We start from the raw sequence: 13466 nt of genomic DNA on the forward strand, positions 1-13466 counted from the left end.
AGATAATTTCAATTATCTCTTGTAATGCGCCTCCTTAGAATAAATGCAATACCCTACAACCAACTCGTTCATCATCCTTAAATCGATTTTAAGAAATTCAAATACCCGATAATAAAATTTGATGCAATAAATTTGTAAAAAAGAAGAAGAAGCAAAATAGGAAAATCTAAAACCACAACCCATTGCAAAATAAATTCACATACCACCAAGACACAACTATATGTAGTCCACCTTAATCGGTCATCAATGGGCAATTGCTAATGATATGATTTCATATTATGTGGTAATTACAATATGAGTAAATACAATAGTTATCTCACACATCCACAAAGCACGAACAACTTCATTTTCCTAGGAAAAGAGCCAGGGCTTATGTCTTAGGCTCAATTCCTATAAAAGACAGTGGCCCTCTTCCCACTTATTCACCCAAAAAAAGAAGAAAAGCTCCTTTTTCCAATGTCTCATCAAGCATTAAAACAACCTCCATTGTTGAATCCATTATCACGACTCTTCCTTAGAAAAGCACCATGAAACTAACCAAAATAAAAACACATGATAGTTAGGGTTTCGTGCAAAACCGCAATCCAAATCTCAACCAAAGCACACTTATATAAGTTACTATCACAAACTTCCTTCATTATAGCTAAAATATCTTTAGAAATAGGAAAAGGGCGGGGTTGTGGTGGTAGCATCCCCACACCTAGATACCACATCAGGGTATCCATTCCTACTGCTGACACCCCTAATTTATAATACTTTCATTGAAAAAAATCGATAAGAGCTTGTCTTCCCCACTAAATTACCAAAAAAAAAAAAAATCATTAAAAACTTTCACGGTATACTTTGCCAAATAAATTTGCAGCCTTCCATATCGGGAGAAAGAAAGGTGAAATCAAGTTCTTGTTTAAGTCTAACACTTGCCTCATATTTTCAAGTATAATAATCACTTCGTGAATCTAAATACGAATTGAGTACATTCCAATTGATTTGCTTATTGACTTTATTACTAAATAATCCGAAACTACTTTCACATGGATTATATGCATTAAACCATGATCTATGTAGTCAATCATATGATGTATGGCTTCACTATAAATTTTTTTAAACTTTGATAGTGAAGTACCCCATTCATCCACCCTCCCTCCCTCCCTCCCTCTTGTCACAAGAACATTCATCCATCCTCTCATAATTCATTAGCAAGGAGAGAGTACCACAAATTAAATCCAATTTGAGGGATCCCTCAATGTTACAACGCCATCTAATAATATACTATCATATGAATTTGATAATGAACAAAGTAATCTTACTGCGTTTCTTCCTCACCCATCTTTATCTTAATACTTTCAAATTGATAAATTATGCTATTGAAATCATTCAAGTGTTCGGGCACTTTTAAATCATTATTCCGTGCTTAAAGAATATAAGTTTATTTTCATGGAATACTGATTTGTTATGGATTTAGTCTGATACAAGTTTTTTTCGCTTTGCACATAAACCAATTGCCATATTTTCTCCCACAGTATTAAATAGTATTTCATCTTGTCAAGACAAGTGGCTAGTGGCAAACGCTTTCACGCAAATCTTCCCAATAATCATCTTTCATATTATTCAATTTATCGGGGTTTTCCTTTATATAAACTTTGTGGAATAAATACATGAAATTCTTTTTTTCAGTGTTCAAAATATTTCCTCCCATCAAACTTTTCTATTTCAAATTTGTAACTTACTGTTTTCACCAAATTATTGCACACTTAACTTAAGTTTTTATTGATCACTCATTGCATTAAACTGCTACCAAAACAAATCCAATACACCAAAAAGGGTAAGGGCCAATGTTATGTTTATGTGGCATTTAAAGGCCTTATGAGTGTGTATTGAAATACTTTTAGTATAATGAAACATAAACTTAGTGAGAGTGTGGTCCCTCGAGGACCATATTAAGAGAATGATGTTTACTTATATCGGACTGTGCTTATCGATCTAAGCCAGTCGGTTGGAAAACCTAAGGTACTTGGGCATAAAGAATTAACCAATGAGGGTTTTGGGTTAGCCCTTAATGAGGTCGGAGCTTATGCCTAGATGAGTGAGCCGATGGACAGTGTGACCCTTGTGTGTGATGGTATGCCTGATGAAACGGGGGCCAAAACCTCATCCATGTTCCATCACACGACATGCACATCGATAGATCGTTCAGGAAAGTCAGATATCCACCTTTGGCTGAAGCGTATGTATGCACGAGAGATACCCCTATGCGTCATAGAGCTGTGGACGCCTCAAGTCGTAGTGACATTGACTCGTTTATAGGGGAGGACTTGTAATTCACAGACTAGGATTATGACCATCGATCTGACTTTGGTGACCCGCTAATGAGCCCCTGCTTGGACTGTGGGTCATGGGAAATATTGGGTCGGTTTGATAAAGCTAGTGCAGTCTATAGTCCACCGTTGAAAGTGGAGTACCCCATAATTACATATTGAATTCCTAAAACTATATGGATCATTTTCTCATCATATGAATTTAATTGTATTCATTTTATTATTGAAATGATTTTAGTTTTATTATTTGAATTTTTATGAATCTCTCAATATTTTAATTATGATTTTTGGACTTATAAAAATGCAGTTATTGATTTTACTAAGTTGTAAAAATTCAAATATATAATTTTAGAACTTTCTATAAAATTCCATGGGGGGGCCAAAGTGCACATGGGCCCACCATGTGGCATGTCGATGGGGGCCCACATGTGCCACAAAGGGGTGGCACTCCCCACCCTTTGGATTATTTGTTTGCTTTGCGCTCAAGTCTTTAAGTTATGGCAACTTTATTTTGTGGCATGTGGTCTTGGAAGGGAAATATTGACTATGGCTTTATTTGTTTACTAACAAGTTTGCTTTAAAGGGATATGGTCAAATTGAATAGAAAGTAAATATTAACCTTATCTTATTTATATTTGGTACTATTTATTTGCTTGATAATATTTGACATATCTTTATGGAATATGTGACATGGATCATGCAATTTTATGGAATGCATGATATTTATTTTATTTAAATATATTGATGGAAAAATGGTTTAAGGAAAAGGGAATAATGGTCCAAGCACCTTCCATAATGTTGATAACCCATGTATGGAATAGATGACTCAGATATCTTACCCCACAAGTCATCTTGATTAACGATCTAGATTCAATCTCATAAAAGAGGCAAACTATGGAAAAATCATAAGAAACCTTAAACCTAATTATTCACTATAAATAGGGACGCTCTTCCCCATCTCTTGACACCCTCTCTCTCACTCCCCTAATCTCTCTCTCTTAGAGGGGCACGCCCCACTCTCTCTCCTCTATATTTCTCTATCTAAACTTTCTCTCTCCAAAAACCCTAGGTAGTTATCTCTCTCCTCTCTAGACCTAAAAAAAAACTAAGAACTAAGGGTTGGAAAAATTAGAGGGAAGCCTTCTAGACCTAATAAGAAACTAAGGGTTGGAAAAATTAGAGGGAAGCCTAAGTTAATTTTGGGGGTTAAGGTTTAGTAGAAATTTTAAGGGTGGTTGCTTAGTTTGGCCGAAATCAGCTATCCCGGATCGAGATTGAAGCTAGACTGCAGATCGAGTGCCATTGGATGTGGTGACTCGGTGTGGGGTGTAAAAAGTCTGATTGAGGTAATCTCCAGCATCTTTTCTTTTATTTACTTGTTCTTTTATTTTATATTGTCAAGCATAGTATTGGGTTGTATGAATGGCATCAAATAGTTGAAATTTATTTTATTGATGTGTTATTTATTTTTGGAATTTTTATTGTTTGTAATAAGACCATATGTTAGTGATCTTGTTACCAAAATTATAAGGGGTGATTATTATTAAGAAAAATAAAAAATTTGTATTTCCCCAGCAAAAGATCACATAGGTTTTTCTTTCAGCCAAATCCTCACTGACTCACCACTATTTTTTCTTTTTTCTTATTTTTTTCCTTATTTTCTTTTTTTTAAAATTTTTAATTTTTTATTGTTTTTTTTTTTTTTGAAGCAATCAAAAGTATGTAGGAAAGGGGCTGGAGTCGTAGTGGTAGCATCCCCACACCCAGTTACCACATCGTGGTATCCATTCCTACCGCTCACACCCCCAATTAACACCTTCAAAATGTATCTCTCTAATCTATAAAAAAAAACGGATAGGGGCCTGTCTTCCTCACTAAATTACTAAAAAAAAAAAATGAAGGAAAATAAAAAAATAAGTAAAAGTACAACATGAAAATTCTGAAACCGCAAGACACCACACCCTAATTTATATTTTATAAATACAAGAGTTACCTCGTAATTGAAATAGCATAGTAGATTCCCCTTTGTACTACCATAAAACAACGATTGAAAATATCCATTATTGACCAACTAGAATTGAATGGTGCCGATGAAACCATGAAAATAAATTAATTGAAAATAAAATTAATTGAAAATTAAATCATGAAAATTATATTTCTTTAATAAGTAAATCTATAAACATATTCCTATATAATTTTGATGATTTTGATAATGATTTGTGAACTTTCTTTTTAATCATTTACGCTAGTTTTATATTTTTCATTCTACTTTTATCTCTCTATGTGACGGCTTATGTGAAAGCCCCCACTTGACGTGAATAAATTAATTAAAAATAAAATCATAAAAAATATATTTCTTTAATAAGTAAATCTATAAACATGTTCCTATATAATTTTGATGATTTTGATAATGAATTATGAACTCTTTTTTTTTAATCATTTACGCTAGTTTTATATTTTTCCCATATTTTAGAATTTTATGAATTATTTCCAACTATACATATATTTTTTTTCCAATTTCCATATTTTATATATTTTTAGACTGCTAGTGCGGTTTGTGATTCAATTTGTTTTTGGTTTTTTTAATAATTCCTTCTTCTTTTTTCAAATTTATGGCCTTTTTAGGAATGTACACTACTTAGGCAACTCCCACTCGCCCTAGTAACTAGAGCCAAGGTTGAATCCATGCCCCAAATTGTTAGGTACCTAACAAATACCCCCCAAAACCCTTGGGTGATGGAAACGCGTAAAGTTAGACCCTTAAACCACATAAGATCGTAACATACCACCACGCCCCGTAGCCAACGTCCTCCGCGGCTCTCACTTTATGACGGCTCTCACTCTAATTCAAGTAGCTCTTTCCATAGATAGCCCTTTCCACAGGTAGCCTTTTCTTAGAATTTGAACCCGGGTTGCTGTGGTTGCTCTAATAGCAAATGTTAGGTAGCTAACCAATACGCCTCAAAACCTTTGAATGATGGAAACGTGGAAAGTTGTTCCCTTAAACCATAACACAAGCCAAGTTCCATAATATTGAGTGTAATGCATCTTTTTTTGCTGGTTGCAACCATTTTAGGCATCGTTTTTTCAATAAATGAAGTAAAGAAAAAAAAAAAAGGCTAATCCAAATACGGTATAATGTCTCGACAACAGAGTAACAGTATTCCATGATAAGTGGTTCATCCAAATGGGGCCTAAAAATTATTTTTCATAATTTGAAGGGCAATGCCTCTACCCCACCCAAAGTCCATGGGCTAGTAATGTCAAATGGAAAGCCCTGTTTGGACTGACCATTTACACTTATTTCTCTATTTACCTGTTAAAGAACAAGACTACGTGAATGTACAATTTGTTGGGTTTGTGTGGACTTTAAAAAGCCTTATGAGAGCTTGTATGAGCATCTTATATAGTGAAACATAAACTCAGTGGGAGTGTGGTCCTCTTGTAGAGCATATTAGGCAAACGCAATTTACTGATACTTGGACTAGGCTCGAGGTGATAGGCCAGTCAAGTTTGAAAAAACCCAAGATACCTGGACATAGGGATCTACTGATAATGGTTTAGTATGTTAGCCCTTAATGAGGTCGGAGTATGCCTAGATGAGAGCTGAAAGACTGTGTGACCCTTATGTGCGATGAATAACCTTTAGAGACAAAGCTAAAACCTCGTCGTTATATCATCACAGGTCATGTACATAGATAGTCGTTTTGAGATTCACCAATGAGGGTGAAGCGTGTGTGAGAGGTTACCCATATTCACCATAGAATCATTGTTGCATCATGGTTTTGGGGACCATGTTTTTTTGTCTTTAGGAGAGAACTTGAAATCTATAAACTGAGATTGCGTCTCCTAGTCTATTGGCTAACTTTAGTTGTCCAATCATGAGCCCCTACAGTGAACTGTGGGTCATGAAGTCAGTTTGAGAAAACTAGGTGGATTGTGGTCCACAATTGAAGGTAGAGTGCTCTCGTATATTAATAAATTTCTAAACCTAACGGATCCTATTCCTATTAAAATTAATTATTTTTAATTAATTTTATGATATATGATTTTTAGAATGTTTATTTGAATTCTTGTAAATCTTCTGATATTTTATTTTTGTCATTTAGATTTATAAATTAAGAAAAAATAAACTTTCAATGTTTTAAATAAAATATAAGATTCAAAAATTCTAAATACAAAAGAAAATATTTTTTAAAATTATATGGAGCCCTCCTTACCTATAGGGACTACTTCTTCTCCAATATTGGGATAGCTATCCCATTGTTTGTTGGCTTATTTTTTGGGTATAGCCAATTTAGATGATGAGGTTGAATATTTGAAATATTTAATAAATATTTCAAGGAATATTGATTGATCTAATAAATAAGGATTTCATATACTAAAATAGAAAGTGAGATATATAAATTCTTTATTTAAATATTTGATAGAAATAAATCTAGTAAATATAGGATAAGACTCTAGCTCATCTCTTTGAATCTTAATGGTGGAAATATTGACGGTGGATCAATGAGATGAATGACTCAAATATCTCATCCCATAAGTCTCGACGGTTAAGATTTGACCCAACGAATTGAGGCAGCATAAAAAATCTATATAAATAGGCTTTCCCACTTCATAAAACCTTGACACCTATTATCTCTTCTGGTTTATGTCTCTTTCAAAGATCTCTCTATAAGTTTTTCACCTTCAAAATCTTTTGACACCTATTATCTATTCTCTCTATAAGGGTTTATCTCTCTCTCAAATATCTCTTTATAAGTTTTTCACTTAGGGCTTTAAGATATCTCCTAAGTTTTTATTTAAAGGCACGCTTCAACCAAAATCACTCTCAAGATCCCACGTGGGGCTTCAAGATCTCTCCTAAATATTTTTAAAATCTCTCTCAAGATCCTACGTAGGGCTTCAAGATCTCTCCTAAGTATTTCTAAGGGGCACGCTTCAACCGAAATTTCAAAATCTCTCTCAAGATCCCAAGGTTTTTCACATAGAGCTTCAAGATCTCTCCTAAGTTTTTTTAAGGGCCCGCTTCAACCAAAATCTCTCTCAAGATCCCGAGCACCATCGGAAAGATGAGACTCGGTGTGGGGGTGTGTTAAGCCCAGTTGAGGTAATCTCCAACAATTTTACTTTTTTAAATCTTTATTTGTGATTTGATATTCTCTTCCAATAAAGTAATGAGCTAACGTTTTGATTTAAGGAAATGTATTCAATAGTGGTAGTAAGTGAGAACACCGTGTTTATTTTATTTTATTTATTTGTTAATGAGTTATTTATTTGTAATTGGACATTGTGAACGGTATTGCCAGTGTAAGAATAAGAAAAATAATAAAAATTTTAATTTATATACACCGTGCTTGATCACATAGTCCAAGTTTTACAGTTGCTACCTAAACAAATAATTTGGGGAATAATTGTGACCTCCATGTACAAAAGATGAAGGGTATCTTTGTAGACAATCCCTTTTCTGTAAGTCCGATTAAGTTTAAATTTGGTGTGTTCATACTTTTCATTATAACATTCCTATAAAGATGATTTAAAATAATAATGACCTAAATTCCCCTTACAACATTCAAGGATATAAAAAGAAACAAAGAGTTCACTGGTTGCTACGATCGTTTTGGGTCCAAGTGGTGAATTTGAAAAGGGAATTATCTTTATCGTTCCATCATGTCTTTAGAGAATCGAATAATATTGCTGATAGTTTAGCTAAAAGAGGTGTTGCTATGGATTCCTTTTCTATTTTGAATGATGTAATGAGCGAGTGATGTAACTGCATTTTAGTTGACAATAAACTCTGATAACATTTGTCAAAAAAAAAACATTCAAGTATATTTTAGTAATTTTATTTAAGTTGTAATTATTTTAGTAAATTTATTTAAGTTGTAATTAATATATTTTGTACATATTCAATGGTGAGAATAGGGGTGGCAATGGACTCGGATCCAAGGGGCTGACCCGATCCGTGTCCAGGTATGGGTCCAAAAATTGGACCCAGCAAGTCGGGTCCGGGTCCAAATCTTGGACCCGAATATTATTCGGGTTTTGGTCCAGTAATATTTTTTGGATCCCAATTTATGAAATATATTTAAATATTAAATACATCGATATTTTAATTTTTTGATCGGTTATGGGTCCCACATTATGTTTTCGGGTTCGGGTCCGGCGGGACCTAGACCTGACCCGTAGACGACAAGTATAAACGTGCAAAATTTGAGCTTAATATAAAGTATATAAAAAATTAAAATACATTATATTTCAAACGGTGAGTCGAGTATAACATATGAAATATATAAGATTATTTTTGAATTCCAAAAACAAAACAATATTGTTATATTGCAATTGAATATTTGGATACTACAGGGTTTATGCTACCAGCTTGTTTCAAATATCAAAAGAGCAATATATTACCCCACTCTCTAATAAATAATGGCCTCTGTAAAACAGTACCTGTCAGAGGTGATCCCGAGTCATAACTTAGAAGTTTTAATAAAAACTTTAAATGCAGAAAAAGTAGGGACTCGAGTGATTTTAGGTTTTTCAACGCGAAACCATCTATCCACCTTCAACCCAAACTGACTTGAGCGAGTCCCCAACCTGCTGGAATTTTATAGGAAACATGTGGGAATGGGGTTAGGGCATAGGTTCCTAGGGAAGTTGGGGTATAGGGGTGGCAATGGACCTAAACCCGAACCCAACCCAAGACTCAAGGGCTAGGCCCGACCCTGATCTGGGCATGGGTCAAAATATCGGACCCGACAAGTAATATTTAGGTCCAATTTTTGGACCTGAATACTATTTGGGTCTTAGTTCAGATCCGATAATATTTTTTGGATATCAATATATGAAATATATATAAATATAGTTAAATACATAGATATTTTAATTTTTAGATAAAATCCAAGCCCATATCATTTTTTTCGGTCCGAATCCAACGTGACCCGACCCGTTGCCACCCGGCTTTAAAGAGAGTGAGAGTTAGAGAACGTTTAAAAACTCGTGGAGACCTCAAAGTCATCGATAATTTGACGATGACCATGTTACTCCATAGGGTTGGCCTAGAGCTGACCACCCATATAACCGATATTTTCACTCATATAATCGATATTTTCACTTTTTTTTTTAACAGTGGGACCCCCTAAACATAACATTTATGCACGTGATGAAAAGTTGACAAAATTGACTTCATCGACAAATTTAGTTGGCCTCCTTGTAAACGTGAGTAAAACTGTTATGCCAATATTTTGTACATTTCAAACTCTTAAATTTGGTGGTCCCTCAAGAAAAAAAAGTTAAAACCAATTGTCCAAATATTTTTTTCATAAATTATAATTTTTAGTTTTTTAAATCTATTTATTTTTACATGTCTTTGTATTAGAGATTATGTATTTCTGAAAAATTAGGTCCGAAATCTATCTCAAAAATATAATATTAAGATGGTGCTAATTGGTGGTAATGGTAGGCCTTTCGTTGGCATTTGGAGATGTACTGCTAGTACAACATCAGATAATAATGAAGATGTGGAACAATAACGGGTGTGGCTGAGCCTCGGCAACGGCTTCACAATATTTTGTGAAGTCGTGCCGTGCCGTATAGTTTTAGGGTTGTAAGCATCTGGACCCGGTCTGCGAATCTATTTTTACCTCTAATTATGGAATTGGAAGCTCCATAATGTCGAACAACTGATGAGTTAAGGGCACTTGAAATGGACAGGCCATAAACATCTCATACAATAAATTATTTTTAGGCTTCAGTCTTTCGGATATATACTATCGAGTTTGAGATAATTAATTTGTAAGTTTTCAATACCGAAACTTTCTCGATAAGAAATCCTTTGCAGTTCCCTAGTGCACTTCCTCACATAAATTATTGAGTTTCAAGCATCATCCACATTTCATTTGATTTGGGACTCACCTATTACAGTGAGTCCACCAGTTAAAAATCAACAATGAATATTGATTTTGGATCCAAAATTTTGCAGGTCAATCATCTCGAGCATCACTGTAAAAGAAAATGAATTTTGACCTTAAAATGGTGTATGTAGTTACATCTTTTCTCTTTTGAGAGTCATCATTTCGGTTTTTAAAATATCATAAATCTACATATGGTTTTGGAGCTCCAGAATCACAGATCTCAGAGGATAATGAATTGCATAGTTTTGGGATGTGTTTCAGCTCCTAAATCGGTGAATCCCTTGAAAACTAGGGCAGATGCATAAGGCAACTGACTTATAGTTCGTCCTAGTATATATTGTCCACCATGATAATATGGAAGGTGCACATTGTAATCAGTATATATGGAAATGGTAGGTACAATATCTTGTATTTTATAGTAACTCTGGGTATAGTATAAGTATATATGATTTATTTATATCCTTGTCATTTTTATTGTCTATATAAGACAAGTTTATATATTTATATTGATTAATAGGTACTAAGTCTATTCAGAGAAACCTGTAATTATTCACACTCCCCACATGTTTCTTGATGACATGCTTATATATTGTGGAGTTTTTTGGAGAAAAAATAATTACCAAATATGTATCAATAACTGATAAAAAAACAAATATTTTTGTGCATAAGTAGGACTCATTCTTTGCTATGATAAAAAAAAAAAAAAAATGGACAATTGCCACAAGGAAAAAGTTTATATAAGGTTTGCAACCTTAGAATGTAGAATTAAAGATGCACCTCACAAATCCATCGGAAAATGTAGTTTTAATGTTGAAAAACCCTCCAATTGATCATCTCGACATCGAGATGTATGAATATGGAAAGATTTTTAGTGCTAGAAATGATGCATCTTGCAATACATTATCTAGACTGTCCATTTTCAATTTTTTATATGTTTATATATCTACTTGATTTTAACTATTTTTGGAGTTTAAAATTTTATAATTAGATATGAAAAATAGATTTTCAAATAGTTTTAAAAAAATATTTACACCAAAATTATATGTTATGATGAAATTAGAAGATACGTCTTAATTGGATTGTTTAAAGTTGCAACCACATAAAAACCACACCCTTGGCAGAATAGTTTGGATACTGTATCATCTTTTCAAGTACAAAAAGTATGAAAGTCTTGGATAGGGGTACGAGGATTCATACCTTGTGGTAGTTAATGCCCTAAAATTAAGTATGTAATAAGATCACTTATGTTTAGTATATGAAAGTTACAATCATATATAGTATTCAATTATGAATTTGGATAGTTGAGATGTATTATTGATCATGCTTAAATTTTGAATAATAAAAAAAAAAAGATGAAGAAGAAATCTTGGACTTTTGCGTGGATAAATAACACGCCCCAATCAAAATATCGAAAATGGATGGCTCGGGTGTTCTTTTCAAAATATCTAAAAATAGATGGTTCGGGTGTTCTTTTTTTGTTACTAAACATCCTCCTCGTTATAAAACTTTACCACATCTTATCATGAATCTTGTTAAAAGAATATGATGTAATAAATTTGAAAGAAGTTGTGCTCGTTGTACAATGTTCTGCACAAGATTCTGATAGACGACAATTAATTAAGATAAAGCTTGGATGATATGATATATATCCTCATCACCATACAAAGTTATTCACTAATGAATTTTAGTTAAACATTGAAAAACACAAACACAATATTCTCAAATCTCAATGCTTCTTAACCGATTCAGTGAAATTTTAGTAAAGTGACAAAAATTAGTCCTTTCATTGACGTCTCATGGGTGAGGATCTCCAACTGGTGTGTAGAACCAAAATGCCACCATGGTGTAACTTTACCAAATGGTAAAGTTATAGAAAAGTATTATAATTAAGGACATATAAGTACAATTGGGGTTTGTTTGGACGATAATTAATTTTATATAGAATATATTATTTTATCTAAAATTAATATACTTTGGATAATATTATTTTGTTAACTGTTTTTTATTATCTTGTACCATTTATAATATTATTTAATGGGAAACCCTATAGTTCCCCTACTACATAGAAGATATATACTTCCCCATATCTAAACGTCCGCTTTAGATTAAGTGAGCCACTGACAATTTGATTGAGATCCGATGCCTCAAAGTATTTTTTTTTTAGTTTTTTTCTACTAATTATATAAATATGAAATTTGGTATGTGCCAACATCTCAATGGAGCACACGTAAAAATATTAAAATGAAATTTTTGATAAAATATAATTACTAAAATATGCCTTGAATCTTTAGGGGTATTTAGGTTTTATTAAGAATATTTTTTTATATGTTTTATATGTGCGAGTTTAAGAAAGGATTAGACATCCAAATTTTAGCATCAAAATATTTTGTCAAAAAAATAAATAAAAATAGTGTAGAGACGTGGCATTGTGATTGGAGTCATCTAAATTGTCCATTCACAATGGACGGTTGGATAGGGAGAAGTATATAAGTTTTATGCAACAGGGGAAGCATAAAAGCTTGCCCTTATTTAATGGGTGTGGTTTGTATAAATTTGAGGCTCTAAACAATCAAAATAAGTCGTACATCTAAATAGTATTGAAATATAGGTTTTGAATAGAAAAAATATTTGTGATGACCTAAAAACTAATTTTCACTCTAATTATAAAATTTAACTCATAAAAAATAATGTTGATCTAACAGATCTATAAACACTTGAAAATATTGAAATTGATGGCCTAGATAATGCATTACAAAATGCACTACTTCCTAGACTTGAAATCCATTTTCTTTCATGTCTATAAATCTCGAGGTTGAGATGATCGATTTGAGGGATTTTTGACATGAAAACAACCTCTTTTATTGAAGTTTTAATGTGTGCCCTAATTTGATTGTTTAGGGCCTCAACCTTATGCAATCTTTTCACTATTTAATTATTGAAATTTTTTATGAGTTCTGATTATTTTTAACTATTTCTATGTGATTTCAGCAAATTAATGTGACTAAAGTAAGAATAAATTTTCAAAATGATAAAATTATTTGTAAAACTGTTTATTTTTCAAAATGATAACATTATTTGTAAAATTGTTTGTAAGTTTATCTCAGATAGTTTTATCATATACACTACCAAAAAAATAGGTAATTAAGTCAATTGAAATAGTGAATTATAAGATTTATAAAAAGGCCCTTAAAGTAGGGAAATTATTTGTTTCTATTTAGTAATTTTAAACTTTAGGGAC

Source organism: Amborella trichopoda, chromosome 4 (genome assembly GCF_054954075.1).
Source record: "Amborella trichopoda isolate Santa Cruz 75 chromosome 4, AtrichopodaSantaCruz75HAP2 v2.0, whole genome shotgun sequence".
NCBI classification, from domain to species: Eukaryota; Viridiplantae; Streptophyta; class Magnoliopsida; order Amborellales; family Amborellaceae; genus Amborella; species Amborella trichopoda.